Here is a 16,352-nt window from a genome sequence, read left to right as displayed (position 1 = left end):
CGGTTAGGACATCTACTTTGTGCATGACACAAGTCATTTTTCCAACAATTGTTTACAGAGGGATTATTTCACTTATAATTCACTGTATCACAAATTCAGTGGGCCAGAAGTTTACATACACAAAGTTGGCTGTGCCTTTAAACAGTTTGTAAAATTCCCGAAAATGATGTCTTGGCTTTAGAAGCTTGTGATAGGCTAATTGACATCCTTTGAGTCAATTGGAGGTGTACCTGTAGATGTATTTCAAGGCCTACCTTCAAACTCAGTGCCTCTTTGCTTGACTCCATGGGAAAAGCAAAGGAAATCAGCCAAGACCTCAGAAAAAAATGTAGACCTCCACAAGTCTGGTTCCTCCTTGGGAGCAATTTCCAAACGCCTGAAGGTACCTCGCTCATCTGTAGAAACAATAGTACGCAAGTATAAACACCATGGGACCACGTAGGCGTCATACCGCTCAGGAAGGAGACGCGTTCTCTCTCCTAGAGATGAATGTACTTTGGGTCGAAAAGTGAAAATCCATCCCAGAACAACAGCAAAGGACCTTGTGAAGATGCTGGAGGAAACAGGTACTAAATGGTCTATATCCACAGGCAATCGAGTCCTATATCGACATACCCCGAGAGGCCGCTCAGCAAGGAAGAAGCTACTGCTCCAAAACCGCCATAAAAAAGCCATACTACAGTTTGGGGACAAAGATCCTAGTTTTTGCAATAACCTAGTTTTTGCACCGAATCCTAACCACTAGACCACCAGGGAAGGGTACTACAGTGCAAATCGGTTCCCAGTGTGAGCTGGTACATATGTGCGATAACCTTCTATATTCATTGTGACAGGTTGCACAATAAACATGTAGCAAAAGAGTAGTTCCCTGACCGGGGATGCTTTGCGGCGGTGAGAGCGCCGAATCCTAACCACTAGACCACCAGGGAAGGGTACAACAGTGCAAATCGGTTCCCAGTGTGAGCTGGTACATATGTGCGATAACTATATTCATTGTGACAGGTTGCACAAGTAAACATTAGCAGTGACAGGTTGAATCAAACGTAAACATGTAGCAAAAGAGCAGTTCACTGACCGGGAATCGAATCCTAACCACTAGACCACCAGGGAAGGGTACTACAGTGCAATTCGTTTCCCAGTTTGAAATGGTACATATAGTTGAAGTCGTAAGTTTCCATCCACTTAGGCTGGAGTCATTAAAACCTGTTTGTCAACCCCTCCCCACATTTCTTGCTAACAAACAATAGTTTTGGCAGTCGGTTAGGACATCTACTTTGTGCATGACACAAGTCATTTTTCCAACAATTGTTTACAGAGGGATTATTTCATTTATAATTCACTGTATCACAAATTCAGTGGGCCAGAAGTTTACATACACAAAGTTGGCTGTGCCTTTAAACAGTTTGTAAAATTCCCGAAAATGATGTCTTGGCTTTAGAAGCTTGTGATAGGCTAATTGACATCCTTTGAGTCAATTGGAGGTGTACCTGTAGATGTATTTCAAGGCCTACCTTCAAACTCAGTGCCTCTTTGCTTGACTCCATGGGAAAAGCAAAGGAAATCAGCCAAGACCTCAGAAAAAAATGTAGACCTCCACAAGTCTGGTTCCTCCTTGGGAGCAATTTCCAAACGCCTGAAGGTACCTCGCTCATCTGTAGAAACAATAGTACGCAAGTATAAACACCATGGGACCACGCAGGCGTCATACCGCTCAGGAAGGAGACGCGTTCTCTCTCCTAGAGATGAACGTACTTTGGGTCGAAAAGTGAAAATCCATCCCAGAACAACAGCAAAGGACCTTGTGAAGATGCTGGAGGAAACAGGTACTAAATGGTCTATATCCACAGGCAATCGAGTCCTATATCGACATACCCCGAGAGGCCGCTCAGCAAGGAAGAAGCTACTGCTCCAAAACCGCCATAAAAAAGCCATACTACAGTTTGGGGACAAAGATCCTAGTTTTTGCAATAACCTAGTTTTTGCAACGAATCCTAACCACTAGACCACCAGGGAAGGGTACTACAGTGCAAATCGGTTCCCAGTGTGAGCTGGTACATATGTGCGATAACCTTCTATATTCATTGTGACAGGTTGCACAAGTAAACATGTAGCAATAGAGTAGTTTCCCTGACCGGGAATCGAACCCGGGCCGCGGCGGTGAGAGCGCCGAATCCTAACCACTAGACCACCAGGGAAGGGTACTACAGTGCAAATCGGTTCCAAGTGTGAGCTGGTACATATGTGCGATAACCTTCTATATTCATTGTGACAGGTTGTACAAGTAAACATGTAGCAAAAGAGTAGTTCCCTGACCAGGAATCAAACCCGAGAGAGCGCCGAATCCTAACCACTAGACCACCAGGGAAGGGTACTACAGTGCAAATCGGAGTCGAACTGGAGTCGATAACCACCATAAATTGTGACAGGTTACACAGTGGAAATGGAGTCGAACCTGGTAGTTCCCTGACGGCGGTGAGAGCGCGAATCCTAACCACTAGACCACCAGGGAAGGGTACTACAGTGCAATTCGTTTCCCAGTTTGAAATGGTACATATAGTTGAAGTCGTAAGTTTCCATCCACTTAGGCTGGAGTCATTAAAACCTGTTTGTCAACCCCTCCACACATTTCTTGCTAACAAACGATAGTTTTGGCAGTCGGTTAGGACATCTACTTTGTGCATGACACAAGTCATTTTTCCAACAATTGTTTACAGAGGGATTATTTCACTTATAATTCACTGTATCACAAATTCAGTGGGCCAGAAGTTTACATACACAAAGTTGGCTGTGCCTTTAAACAGTTTGTAAATTTCCTGAAAATGATGTCTTGGCTTTAGAAGCTTCTGATAGGCTAATTGACATCCTTTGAGTCAATTGGAGGTGTACCTGTAGATGTATTTCAAGGCCTACCTTCAAACTCAGTGCCTCTTTGCTTGACTCCATGGGAAAAGCAAAGGAAATCAGCCAAGACCTCAGAAAAAAAATGTAGACCTCCACAAGTCTGGTTCCTCCTTGGGAGCAATTTCCAAACGCCTGAAGGTACCTCGCTCATCTGTAGAAACAATAGTACGCAAGTATAAACACCATGGGACCACGCAGGCGTCATACCGCTCAGGAAGGAGCGCGTTCTCTCTCCTAGAGATGAACGTACTTTGGGTCGAAAAGTGCAAATCCATCCCAGAACAACAGCAAAGGACCTTGTGAAGATGCTGGAGGAAACAGGTACAAAATGGTCTATATCCACAGGCAAACGAGTCCTATATCGACATACCCCGAGAGGCCGCTCAGCAAGGAAGAAGCTACTGCTCCAAAACCGCCATAAAAAAGCCATACTACAGTTTGGGGACAAAGATCCTAGTTTTTGGAGAAATGTCCTCTGGTCTGATGAAACAAAAATCGAACTGTTTGGCCATAATGACCATTGTTATGTTTGGAGGGAAAAGGGGGAGGCTTTCAAGCTGAAGAACACCATCATGTTGTGGGGGTGCTTTGCTGCAGGAGGGTCTGGTGCACCACTAGAACACCTGGGAAGGACACTGCAGGGCAAATCGGTTCCCAATTTGAAGTGGTACATATGTGCGACAACCTACTAAATTCATTGTGACAGGTTGCACAAGTAAACAAGGAGAATAGACTATTTCCCTGACCGGGAATCGAACCTGGGCCGCGGCGGTGAGAGCGCCGAATCCTAACCACTAGACCACCAGGGAAGGGTACTACAGTGCAAATCGGTTCTCAGTGTGAGCTACTACATACGTGCAATAACCTTCTATATTCATTGTGACAGGTTGTACAAGTAAACATGTAGCAAAAGAGTAGTTCCCTGACCGGGAATCAAAACCTGGACGTGGCGGTGAGAGCGCCGAATCCTAACCACTAGACCACCAGGGAAGGGTACAACAGTGAAGGGTACAACAGTGCAAATCGGTTCTCAGTGTGAGCTGGTACATATGTGCGATAACCTTCTATATTCATTGTGACAGGTTGCACACGTAAACATGTAGCAAAAGAGCAGTTCCCTGACCGGGAATCGAATCCTAACCACTAGACCACAAGGGAAGGATAATACAGCGCAAATCGGTTCCCAGTGTGAGCTGGTACATATGTGCGATAACCTTCTATATTCATTGTGACAGGTTGCACAAGTAAACATGTAGCAAAAGAGTACCTGACCGGGGAAGGGTGAGGCCGAATCCTAACCACTAGACCACCAGGGAAGGGTACTACAGTGAATTCGTTTCCCAGTTTGAAATGGTACATATAGTTGAAGTCGTAAGTTTCCATCCACTTAGGCTGGAGTCATTAAAACCTGTTTGTCAACCCCTCCCCACATTTTTGCTAACAAACGATAGTTTTGGCAGTCGGTTAGGACATCTACTTTGTGCATGACACAAGTCATTTTTCCAACAATTGTTTACAGAGGGATTATTTCACTTATAATTCACTGTATCACAAATTCAGTGGGCCAGAAGTTTACATACACTAAGTTGGCTGTGCCTTTAAACAGTTTGTAAAATTCCCGAAAATGATGTCATGGCTTTAGAAGCTTCTGATAGGCTAATTGACATCCTTTGAGTCAATTGGAGGTGTACCTGTAGATGTATTTCAAGGCCTACCTTCAAACTCAGTGCCTCTTTGCTTGACTCCATGGGAAAAGCAAAGGAAATCAGGCAAGACCTCAGAAAAAAATGTAGACCTCCACAAGTCTGGTTCCTCCTTGGGAGCAATTTCCAAACGCCTGAAGGTACCTCGCTCATCTGTAGAAACAATAGTACGCAAGTATAAACACCATGGGACGCAGGCGTCATACCGCTCAGGAAGGAGACGCGTTCTCTCTCCTAGAGATGAACGTACTTTGGGTCGAAAAGTGCAAATCCATCCCAGAACAACAGCAAAGGACCTTGTGAAGATGCTGGAGGAAACAGGTACAAAATGGTCTATATCCACAGGCAAACGAGTCCTATATCGACATACCCCGAGAGGCCGCTCAGCAAGGAAGAAGCTACTGCTCCAAAACCGCCATAAAAAAGCCATACTACAGTTTGGGGACAAAGATCCTAGTTTTTGGAGAAATGTCCTCTGGTCTGATGAAACAAAAATCGAAAAAAAAATGTAGACACAAGTCTGGTTCCTCCTGGGAGCAATTTCACAGAACACCAGGGAAGGTACCTCAGTGCAAATCGGTTCTGTGAGAAACAATGTACGATAACCTTCTATATTCAAACAGGTTGGTAACACCAGGCGTCATACCGCTCAGGAAGGAGAGACATTCTCTCCTAGAGATGAACGTACTTTGGGTCGAAAAGTGCAAATCCATCCCAGAACAACAGCAAAGGACCTTGTGAAGATGCTGGAGGAAACAGGTACAAAATGGTCTATATCCACAGGCAAACGAGTCCTATATCGACATACATACCAAGAGAGGTCGCTCAGCAAGGAAAGAGCTACTGCTCCAAAACCGCCATAAAAAAGCCATACTACAGTTTGGGGACAAAGATCCTAGTTTTTGGAGAAATGTCCTCTGGTCTGATGAAACAAAAATGGAACTGTTTGGCCATAATGACCATTGTTATGTTTGGAGGGAAAAGGGGATCAAGCCGAAGAACACCATCATGTTTTGGGGGTGCTTTGCTGCAGGAGGGTCTGGTGCACCACTAGAACACCTGGGAAGGACACTGCAGTGCAAATCGGTTCCCAGTGTGAGCTGGTACATATGTGCGATAACCTTCTATATTCATTGTGACAGGTTGCACAAGTAAACATGTAGCAAATGAGTAGTTCCCTGACCGGGAATCAAACCCGGGCGCGGCGGTGAGAGCGCCGAATCCTAACCACTAGACCACCAGGGAAGGGTACTACAGTGCAAATCGGTTCCCAGTGTGAGCTGGTACATATGTGCGATAACCTTCTATATTCATTGTGACAGGTTGCACAAGTAAACATGTAGCAAAAGATTAGTTCCCACGGGAATCAAACATGTGAGAGCGCCGAAGCACTAGACCACCAGGGAAGGGTACAACATTTCAAATTGTTTCCCAGTGTGAGCTGCTACATATGTCAATAACCTTCTATATTCATTGTGACAGGTTGCACACGTAAACATGTAGCAAAAGAGCAGTTCACTGACCGGGAATCGAATCCTAACCACTAGACCACCAGGGAAGGATACTACAGTGCAATTCGGTTCCCAGTGTGGGAACTGGAGTGGGATCCTCGGGACAGTAAGACAGAGACTGGGTTTTTGGGGACTACGACAGTTGACTTTTGAGGGCAAGGTTTTAATCATCAAAGCTGTGATTTTACCTGTGCTTTTACTAATCAGTTCTGTTTTTATCCCCCCCCCCCGAAGGAGTATTTTAGCCCTGGAGCGGATGCTCTTCTACTTTCTGTGGGGAAGCAAGTGGGAGAGGCTGAGGAGGGAGGTGGTCAAGAGGCCCAGGTCCAAGGGGGGGAAAGGCTTGCCTGACCTCTACTTGTTCCTGGGCAGCCGCTACACAGCATTACATCTGACTCTTGCCACCTCCCCGGTCAATAACAAGACACAGGCCCTCGCACGGTTCTGGCTGGGATCTTACCTCAGGACACTGAGGCTGATCCCAGTCGACCTGCGAGCCCCAGTCTCTTTCCTGCTCCCCACCCACTACTTCCAGCTCCAGAAATTTTTAAGACATTTTAAACTGGAAAAGGAAGCAGTCACGGTTTTAACTAAACACCGCTCTCTTCTCTCTCTTGTGCAGGAGCGGGAACCAGTATGTCCAGTGCGCGGGCTCGCTATAGGCGAGCCCACAACGGTCTGGCGCAACGTGGCCCATCCTGCTCTCCTGAATCGGCATCGGGACCTGTCCTGGATGGTCGCCCACGATATCCTCCCGGTCAGGGCCGTTATGCACTCACGGGGCATGGCGAGGACATCCGCGTGCCCCCGACCGGGCTGCAGCCAAGAAGAGTCGGTGAGGCACATGCTCTGGGAGTGCAGAGCCGCCAGGGACCTGTGGAAGGAAGCAGGCCCCCTGATCACCTCGTGTCTGCCAGCAGGGGAGGACCTAACACCTCAGCTCGTGCTGTACGGGGTGGGCCGAAGGCCCATTCCACCGAAGGCCTTCACCAAGTTCTGGCCCACCCTCACGTGTCTGAAGGAAGCACTGTGGTCCTCCCGTAACCTGCTGGTAGCAAAAAGCGTAGAGACCACCCCCAGGCAGTGGCCATGGTAGCCACGGAAGCCCTGGGGTGGTACGAACGGAAGGGGGCCTCGACCCCAGGCGAAGGGTCCCCCACAACACCCTAGGTCCCGGCGGCCACGGCCTGACAGCGCTGCGGCGCCTAGGGCGATGCACCTAGGGGAGGGATCTCCTCTGGGCCCCAAAGGACGGGACGATGGTCTATTCGGGAGAGCAGGATGAGGCGAGTTTGATAAGGACTCACCCCGCTCCTGTACAAGCGATTGAAGACAGCCTTTTAACAAAGTGACTTTTTAACATGTTTCTAACGTCTTAAAAATGTTTTATCTTTGTTGAATCATTTCGTACACATTTTAAATGGCTTTTACAGATTTCTTTTTACAAAGAAAGTACTTTTATTCATAGTTGTTGTCATTGGTTTTAACAACACGTACTTTTAACAAATTTAAATGTAAATTCAAATGCTGTGTTTTATGCCTTGTTGCCGTTTTTATGTGTATAAATGATTAAATGAATGTATGAGCTGTTTTTTTTAAAGCAATTGTGAAAATAAAACTTTTCCAAAAAAAAAATATGTGCGACAACCTACTAAATTCTTAGTGACAGGTTGCACAAGTAAACAAGGAGAATAGACTATTTCCCTGACCGGGAATCGAACCCGGGCCGCGGCGGTGAGAGCACCGAATCCTAACCACTAGACCACCAGGGAAGGGTACTACAGTGCAAATCGGTTCCCAGTGTGAGCTGGTACATATGTGCGATAACCTTCTATATTCATTGTGACAGGTTGCACAAGTAAACATGTAGCAAAAGAGTAGGTCCCTGACCGGGAATCAAACCGGGCCGCGGCGGTGAGAGCGCCGAATCCTAACCACTAGACCACCAGGGAAGGGTACGACAGTGCAAATCGGTTCCAATTGTGAGCTGGTACATATGTGCGATAACCTTCTGTATTCATTGTGACAGGTTGTACAAGTAAACATGTAGCAAAAGAGTAGTTCCCTGACCAGGAATCAAACCCAGGACGCGGCGGTGAGAGAGCCGAATCCTAACCACTAGACCACCAGGGAAGGGTACTACAGTGTAATTCGTTTCCCAGTTTGAAATGGTACATATAGTTGAAGTCGTAAGTTTCCATCCACTTTGGCTGGAGTCATTAAAACCTGTTTGTCAACCCCTCCACACATTACTTGCTAACAAACGATAGTTTTGGCAGTCGGTTAGGACATCTGCTTTGTGCATGACACAAGTAATTTTTCCAACAATTGTTTACAGAGGGATTATTTCACTTATAATTCACTGTATCACAAATTCAGTGGGCCAGAAGTTTACATACACTAAGTTGGCTGTGCCTTTAAACAGTTTGTAAAATTCCCGAAAATGATGTCATGGCTTTAGAAGCTTCTGATAGGCTAATTGACATCCTTTGAGTCAATTGGAGGTGTACCTGTAGATGTATTTCAAGGCCTACCTTCAAACTCAGTGCCTCTTTGCTTGACTCCATGGGAAAAGCAAAGGAAATCAGCCAAGACCTCAGAAAAAATGTAGATCTCCACAAGTCTGGTTCCTCCTTGGGAGCAATTTCCAAACGCCTGAAGGTACCTCGCTCATCTGTAGAAACAATAGTACGCAAGTATAAACACCATGGGACCACGCAGGCGTCATACCGCTCAGGAAGGAGACGCGTTCTCTCTCCTAGAGATGAACGTACTTTGGGTCGAAAAGTGCAAATCCATCCCAGAACAAAAGCAAAGGACCTTGTGAAGATGCTGGAGGAAACAGGTACAAAATGGTCTATATCCACAGGCAAACGAGTCCTATATCGACATACCCCGAGAGGCCGCTCAGCAAGGAAGAAGCTACTGCTCCAAAACCGCCATAAAAAAGCCATACTACAGTTTGGGGACAAAGATCCTAGTTTTTGGAGAAATGTCCTCTGGTCTGATGAAACAAAAATCGAACTGTTTGGCCATAATGACCATTGTTATGTTTGGAGGGAAAAGGGGGAGGCTTTCAAGCCGAAGAACACCATCATGTTGTGGGCGTGCTTTGCTGCAGGAGGGTATGGTGCACCACTAGAACACCTGGGAAGGACACTGCAGGGCAAATCGGTTTGCAATTTGAAGTGGTACATATGTGCGACAACCTACTAAATTCATAGTGACAGGTTGCACAAGTAAACAAGGAGCATAGACTATTTCCCTGACTGGGAATCGAACCCGAGCCGCAGCGGTGAGAGCACCGAATCCTAACCACTAGACCACCAGGGAAGGATAATAGAGTGAAAATTGGTTCTCAGTGTGAGCTGGTACATATGTGCGATAACCTTCTATATTCATTGTGACAGGTTGTAGAAGTAAAGATGTAGCAAAAGAGTAGTTCCCTGACCGGTAATCGAACCCGGGCAGCGGCGGTGAGAGCGCCGAATCCTAACCACTAGACCACCAGGGAAGGGTACAACAGTGCAAATCGGTTCCAAGTGTGAGCTGGTACATATGTGCGATAACCTTCTATATTCATTGTGACAGGTTGTACAAGTAAACATGTAGCAAAAGATTAGTTCCCTGACCGTGAATCGAACCCGGGCCGCAGCGGTGAGAGCGCCGAATCCTAACCACTAGACCACCAGGGAAGGGTACTACAGTGCAAATCGGGAGTCGAACTGGGAGTCGAACCACCAGGGAAGGGTACTACAGTGGAAATCGGGAGTCGAACCCGGGCCGCGGCGGTGAGAGCGCCGAATCCTAACCACTAGACCACCAGGGAAGGGTACTACAGTGCAATTCGTTTCCCAGTTTGAAATGCAAGGAAGCTCCTTCCTCTGCAAGGAAGAAGCTACTGCTCCAAAACCGCCATAAAAAAGCCATACTACAGTTTGGGGACAAAGATCCTAGTTTTTGGAGAAATGTCCTCTGGTCTGATGAAACAAAAATCGAACTGTTTGGCCATAATGACCATTGTTATGTTTGGAGGGAAAAGGGGGAGGCTTTCAAGCCGAAGAACACCATCATGTTGTGGGGTTGCTTTGCTGCAGGAGGGTCTGGTGCACCACTAGAACACCTGGGAATGGACACTGCAGGGCAAATCGGTTTGCAATTTGAAGTGGTACATATGTGCGACAACCTACTAAATTCATAGTGACAGATTGCACAAGTAAACAAGGAGCATAGACTATTTCCCTGACCGGGAATCGAACCCGGGACGCGGCGGTGAGAGAGCCGAATACTAACCACTAGACCACCAGGGAAGGATAATACAGTGCAAATTGGTTCTCAGTGTGAGCTGGTACATATGTGCGATAACCTTCTATATTCATTGTGACAGGTTGTACAAGTAAAGATGTAGCAAAAGAGTAGTTCCCTGAACGGGAATCGAACCCGGGCCGCGGTGGTGAGAGCGCCGAATCCTAACCACTAGACCACCAGGGAAGGATAATACAGTGCAAATCGGTTCTCAGTGTGAGCTGGTACATATGTGCGATAACCTTCTATATTCATTGTGACAGGTTGTACAAGTAAACATGTAGCAAAAGAGTAGTTCCCTGACCGGGAATCGAATCCTAACCACTAGACCACCAGGGAAGGGTACTACAGTGCAATTCGTTTCCCAGTTTGAAATGGTACATATAGTTGAAGTCGTAAGTTTCCATCCACTTAGGCTGGAGTCATTAAAACCTGTTTGTCAACCCCTCCCCACATTTCTTGCTACAAACGATAGTTTTGGCTAATTTCACCTCAAATGCTTTGAATGTGTGAATACATGTCGCAAATGAGTTTCCCCTCGCCTTGTAGCTGCAAGTTAAGGCTGTTAAGTATTTCTGTCACGTCTGTTAAAAATGCGAGGTGCCATTTCCATTCTGGGTCGATCAGCTCTGGGACCGTTTCAGTCTTTTAAATGAAGAAATGCGTTAATTTCAAGCTCGTAAAAACGCCATCAAAACTTGGGCCCCGGCTCAGCCATCGGACCTCTGTGTAGTACAGCACATCTCCGTCTAGACTCCAGTTCAGACAGGAATTCTTGGAACTGCCTGTGTTTAAGTCCCTTTGCTCTGATGGTTTATGTGACACCACAACCTTCATTACAGAATCCCACGTCAACACTTTGCAGCACAGTGCTTGCTGGTGAAAGGCAGTGGACTAGAGCGGGGCGGTGAGACCCCTTTTTCCAACTCCCGGTTCATGCGTCCTATTAGACCGCGAGTTTCGCCCACCATGCTAGGAGCCCCGTCAGTCGTGATGCTAGCTAGCTTTGACCAGTCCAGGTCCAACTTCTCCATGGTTTGGCACACTTTGTCAAAAATATCCTCTCCCGTTGTAGTCCCTTTGAGACTTTGGAGGGCTGGCTCCTCGCATATCTCAAAGTTTGCGGAAACACGAATAAAAATGAGCAGTTTGCAATTTGAAGTCCGGCTCTCATCCAGTGTAATGACAAAAAAGTAAATTCATCGTCTTCTGCTGCAGCTGGGCAATACATTAGATTTCTTCCCTGACCTGGGAATTGAACCCAGGCCGACAGCGGTGCATTAAATGCATCTTTCTTAACCACGGGACCACCAGTGAAGCATCCATACAGTTAAAAACGGTTCTCAGTGTGAGCTGCTTACATATCTTGCTATCAGTTTAGCAAACCAAAAGCTGCCCGAAGGATGCCTGGTTCAGTAAACATGTAGCAAAAGAGTAGTTCCCGAGAGAGCAAGTAAACTTGGCGTACAAATGTATTCTGCTGAGAAGTCAAGTCCACTTTTGGAGCTTTGAGAGTTTGTCTGCTCGTATTAACCACTAGACCACCAGGGAAGGGTACAACAGTGCAAATCGGTTCCCAGTGTGGGAACTGGAGTGGGATCCTCGGGACAGTAAGACAGAGACTGGGTTTTTGGGGACTACGACAGTTGACTTTTGAGGGCAAGGTTTTAATCATCAAAGCTGTGATTTTACCTGTGCTTTTACTAATCAGTTCTGTTTTTATCCCCCCCGAAGGAGTATTTTAGCCCTGGAGCGGATGCTCTTCTACTTTCTGTGGGGAAGCAAGTGGGAGAGGCTGAGGAGGGAGGTGGTCAAGAGGCCCAGGTCCAAGGGGGAAAGGCTTGCCTGACCTCTACTTGTTCCTGGGCAGCCGCTACACAGCATTACATCTGACTCTTGCCACCTCCCCGGTCAATAACAAGACACAGGCCCTCGCACGGTTCTGGCTGGGATCTTACCTCAGGACACTGAGGCTGATCCCAGTCGACCTGCGAGCCCCAGTCTCTTTCCTGCTCCCCACCCACTACTTCCAGCTCCAGAAATTTTTAAGACATTTTAAACTGGAAAAGGAAGCAGTCACGGTTTTAACTAAACACCGCTCTCTTCTCTCTCTTGTGCAGGAGCGGGAACCAGTATGTCCAGTGCGCGGGCTCGCTATAGGCGAGCCCACAACGGTCTGGCGCAACGTGGCCCATCCTGCTCTCCTGAATCGGCATCGGGACCTGTCCTGGATGGTCGCCCACGATATCCTCCCGGTCAGGGCCGTTATGCACTCACGGGGCATGGCGAGGACATCCGTGTGCCCCGACCGGGCTGCAGCCAAGAAGAGTCGGTGAGGCACATGCTCTGGGAGTGCAGAGCCGCCAGGGACCTGTGGAAGGAAGCAGGCCCCCTGATCACCTCGTGTCTGCCAGCAGGGGAGGACCTAACACCTCAGCTCGTGCTGTACGGGGTGGGCCGAAGGCCCATTCCACCGAAGGCCTTCACCAAGTTCTGGCCCACCCTCACGTGTCTGAAGGAAGCACTGTGGTCCTCCCGTAACCTGCTGGTAGCAAAAAGCGTAGAGACCACCCCCAGGCAGTGGCCATGGTAGCCACGGAAGCCCTGGGGTGGTACGAACGGAAGGGGGCCTCGACCCCAGGCGAAGGGTCCCCCACAACACCCTAGGTCCCGGCGGCCACGGCCTGACAGCGCTGCGGCGCCTAGGGCGATGCGCCTAGGGGAGGGATCTCCTCTGGGCCCCAAAGGACGGGACGATGGTCTATTCGGGAGAGCAGGATGAGGCGAGTTTGATAAGGACTCACCCCGCTCCTGTACAAGCGATTGAAGACAGCCTTTTAACAAAGTGACTTTTTAACATGTTTCTAACGTCTTAAAAATGTTTTATCTTTGTTGAATCATTTCGTACACATTTTAAATGGCTTTTACAGATTTCTTTTTACAAAGAAAGTACTTTTATTCATAGTTGTTGTCATTGGTTTTAACAACACGTACTTTTAACAAATTTAAATGTAAATTCAAATGCTGTGTTTTATGCCTTGTTGCCGTTTTTATGTGTATAAATGATTAAATGAATGTATGAGCTGTTTTTTTTAAAGCAATTGTGAAAATAAAACTTTTCCAAAAGAAAAAAATATGTGCGACAACCTACTAAATTCATAGTGACAGGTTGCACAAGTAAACAAGGAGAATAGACTATTTCCCTGACCGGGAATCGAACCCGGGCCACGGCGGTGAGAGCGCCGAATCCTAACCACTAGACCACCAGGGAAGGGTACTACAGTGCAAATCGGTTCCCAGTGTGAGCTGGTACATATGTGCGATAACCTTCTATATTCATTGTGACAGGTTGTACAAGTAAACATGTAGCAAAACAGTAGTAGACCACTAGGGAAGGGTACTACAGTGCAAATCGGGATCAAACCACTAGACCACCAGGGAAGGGTACTACAGTGGAAATCATTGTGAGTCGAACTGGGAGTAGAACCACCAGGGAAGGGTACTAAACAGTGGAAATCAGGAGTCGAACCCGGGACACGGCAGTGAGAGCGCCGAATCCTAACCACTAGACCACCAGGGAAGGGTACTACAGTGCAATTCGTTTCCCAGTTTGAAATGGTACATATAGTTGAAGTCGTAAGTTTCCATCCACTTAGGCTGGAGTCATTAAAACCTGTTTGTCAACCCCTCCCCACATTTCTTGCTAACAAACGATAGTTTTGGCAGTCGGTTAGGCCATCTACTTTGTGCATGACACAAGTCATTTTTCCAACAATTGTTTACATTGGGATTATTTCACTTATAATTCACTGTATCACAAATTCAGTGGGCCAGAAGTTTACATACAATAAGTTGGCTGTGCCTTTAAACAGTTTGTAAAATTCCCGAAAATGATGTCATGGCTTTAGAAGCTTCTGATAGGCTAATTGACATCCTTTGAGTCAATTGGAGGTGTACCTGTAGATGTATTTCAAGGCCTACCTTCAAACTCAGTGCCTCTTTGCTTGACTCCATGGGAAAAGCAAAGGAAATCAGGCAAGACCTCAGAAAAAATGTAGACCTCCACAAGTCTGGTTCCTCCTTGGGAGCAATTTCCAAACGCCTGAAGGTACCTCGCTCATCTGTAGAAACAATAGTACGCAAGTATAAACACCATGGGACCACGCAGGCGTCATACCGCTCAGGAAGGAGACGCGTTCTCTCTCCTAGAGATGAACGTACTTTGGGTCGAAAAGTGCAAATCCATCCCAGAACAACAGCAAAGGACCTTGTGAAGATGCTGGAGGAAACAGGTACAAAATGGTCTATATCCACAGGCAAACAAGTCCTATATCGACATACCCCGAGAGGCCGCTCAGCAAGGAAGAAGCTACTGCTCCAAAACCGCCATAAAAAAGCCATACTACAGTTTGGGGACAAAGATCCTAGTTATTGGAGAAATGTCCTCTGGTCTGATGAAACAAAAATCGAACTGTTTGGCCATAATGACCATTGTTATGTTTGGAGGGAAAAGGGGGAGGCTTTCAAGCCGAAGAACACCATCATGTTGTGGGGGTGCTTTGCTGCAGGAGGGTCTGGTGCACCACTAGAACACCTGGGAAGGACACTGCAGGGCAAATCGGTTTGCAATTTGAAGTGGTACATATGTGCGACAACCTACTAAATTCATAGTAACAGGTTGCACAAGTAAACAAGGAGAATAGACTATTTCCCTGACCGGGAATCGAACCCGGGCCGCGGCGAGAGCACCGAATCCTAACCACTAGACCACCAGGGAAGGGTACTACAGTGCAAATCGGTTCTCAGTGTGAGCTGCTACATATGTGCAATAACCTTCTATATTCATTGTGACAGGTTGTACAAGTAAACATGTAGCAAAAGAGTAGTTCCCTGACCGGGAATCAAAACCTGGACGTGGCGGTGAGAGCGCCAAATCCTAACCACTAGACCACCAGGGAAGGGTACAACAGTGCAAATCGGTTCCCAGTGTGAGCTGGTACATATGTGCGATAACCTTCTATATTCATTGTGACAGGTTGCACAAGTAAACATGTAGCAAAAGCGTAGTTCCCTGAACGGGAATCGAACCCAGGCTGCGGCGGTGAGAATCCTAGACCACCAGGGAAGGGTACTACAGTGCAAAGTGTGAGCTGGTACATATGTGCGATAACCTATATTCATTGTGACAGGTTGCACAAGTAAACATGTAGCAAAAGATTAGTTCCCTGACCGGGAATCGAACCCGGGCATATAGTGAGAGCGCCGAATCCTAACCACTAGACCACCAGGGAAGGGTACAACATTGCAAATCGGTTCCCAGTGTGAGCTGGTACATATGTGCGATAACCTTCTATATTCATTGTGACAGGTTGCACAAGTAAACATGTAGCAAAAGAGCAGTTCCCTGACCGGGAATCGAATCCTAACCACTAGACCACCAGGGAAGGATACTACAGTGCAATTCGTTTCACAGTTTGAAATGGTACATATAGTTGAACAATAAGTTTCCATCCACTTAGGCTGGATCATTAAAACCACTAGACCACCAGGGAAGGGTACTACAGTGAAAATCGGTTCTCAGTGTGAGCTGCTACATATGTGCAATAACCTTCTATATTCATTGTGACAGGTTGTACAAGTAAACATGTAGCAAAGAGTAGTTCCCTGACCGGGAATCAAAACCTGGACGTGGCGGTGAGAGCGCCGAATCCTAACCACTAGACCACCAGGGAAGGGTACAACAGTGCAAATCGGTTCCCAGTGTGGGAACTGGAGTGGGATCCTCGGGACAGTAAGACAGAGACTGGGTTTTTGGGGACTACGACAGTTGACTTTTGAGGGCAAGGTTTTAATCATCAAAGCTGTGATTTTACCTGTGCTTTTACTAATCAGTTCTGTTTTTATCCCCCCCGAAGGAGTATTTTAGCCCTGG

General features: G+C 47.0%; 3 non-coding genes across 3 annotated transcripts; all 3 read right to left on the bottom strand.

Annotated features, from left to right (window-relative positions):
• Nucleotides 1-2,123: 2,123 nt before the first annotated feature.
• Nucleotides 2,124-2,195, bottom strand: trnae-cuc. Its single transcript has one exon. It is a non-coding gene; the product is annotated as a tRNA-Glu (tRNA).
• A 5,620-nt stretch (nucleotides 2,196-7,815) lies between these two features.
• Nucleotides 7,816-7,887, bottom strand: trnae-cuc. The gene has a single exon. It is a non-coding gene; the product is annotated as a tRNA-Glu (tRNA).
• A 5,732-nt stretch (nucleotides 7,888-13,619) lies between these two features.
• Nucleotides 13,620-13,691, bottom strand: trnae-cuc. The gene has a single exon. It is a non-coding gene; the product is annotated as a tRNA-Glu (tRNA).
• Nucleotides 13,692-16,352: the final 2,661 nt, after the last annotated feature.

The sequence above is a fragment of the Oncorhynchus gorbuscha genome, unplaced genomic scaffold, assembly GCF_021184085.1.
Source record: "Oncorhynchus gorbuscha isolate QuinsamMale2020 ecotype Even-year unplaced genomic scaffold, OgorEven_v1.0 Un_scaffold_1658, whole genome shotgun sequence".
In the NCBI taxonomy this organism is placed as follows: Eukaryota; Metazoa; Chordata; class Actinopteri; order Salmoniformes; family Salmonidae; genus Oncorhynchus; species Oncorhynchus gorbuscha.
Note: the sequence above shows the minus strand (reverse complement) of the source record. Positions and strands in the feature narration are given on the sequence as shown.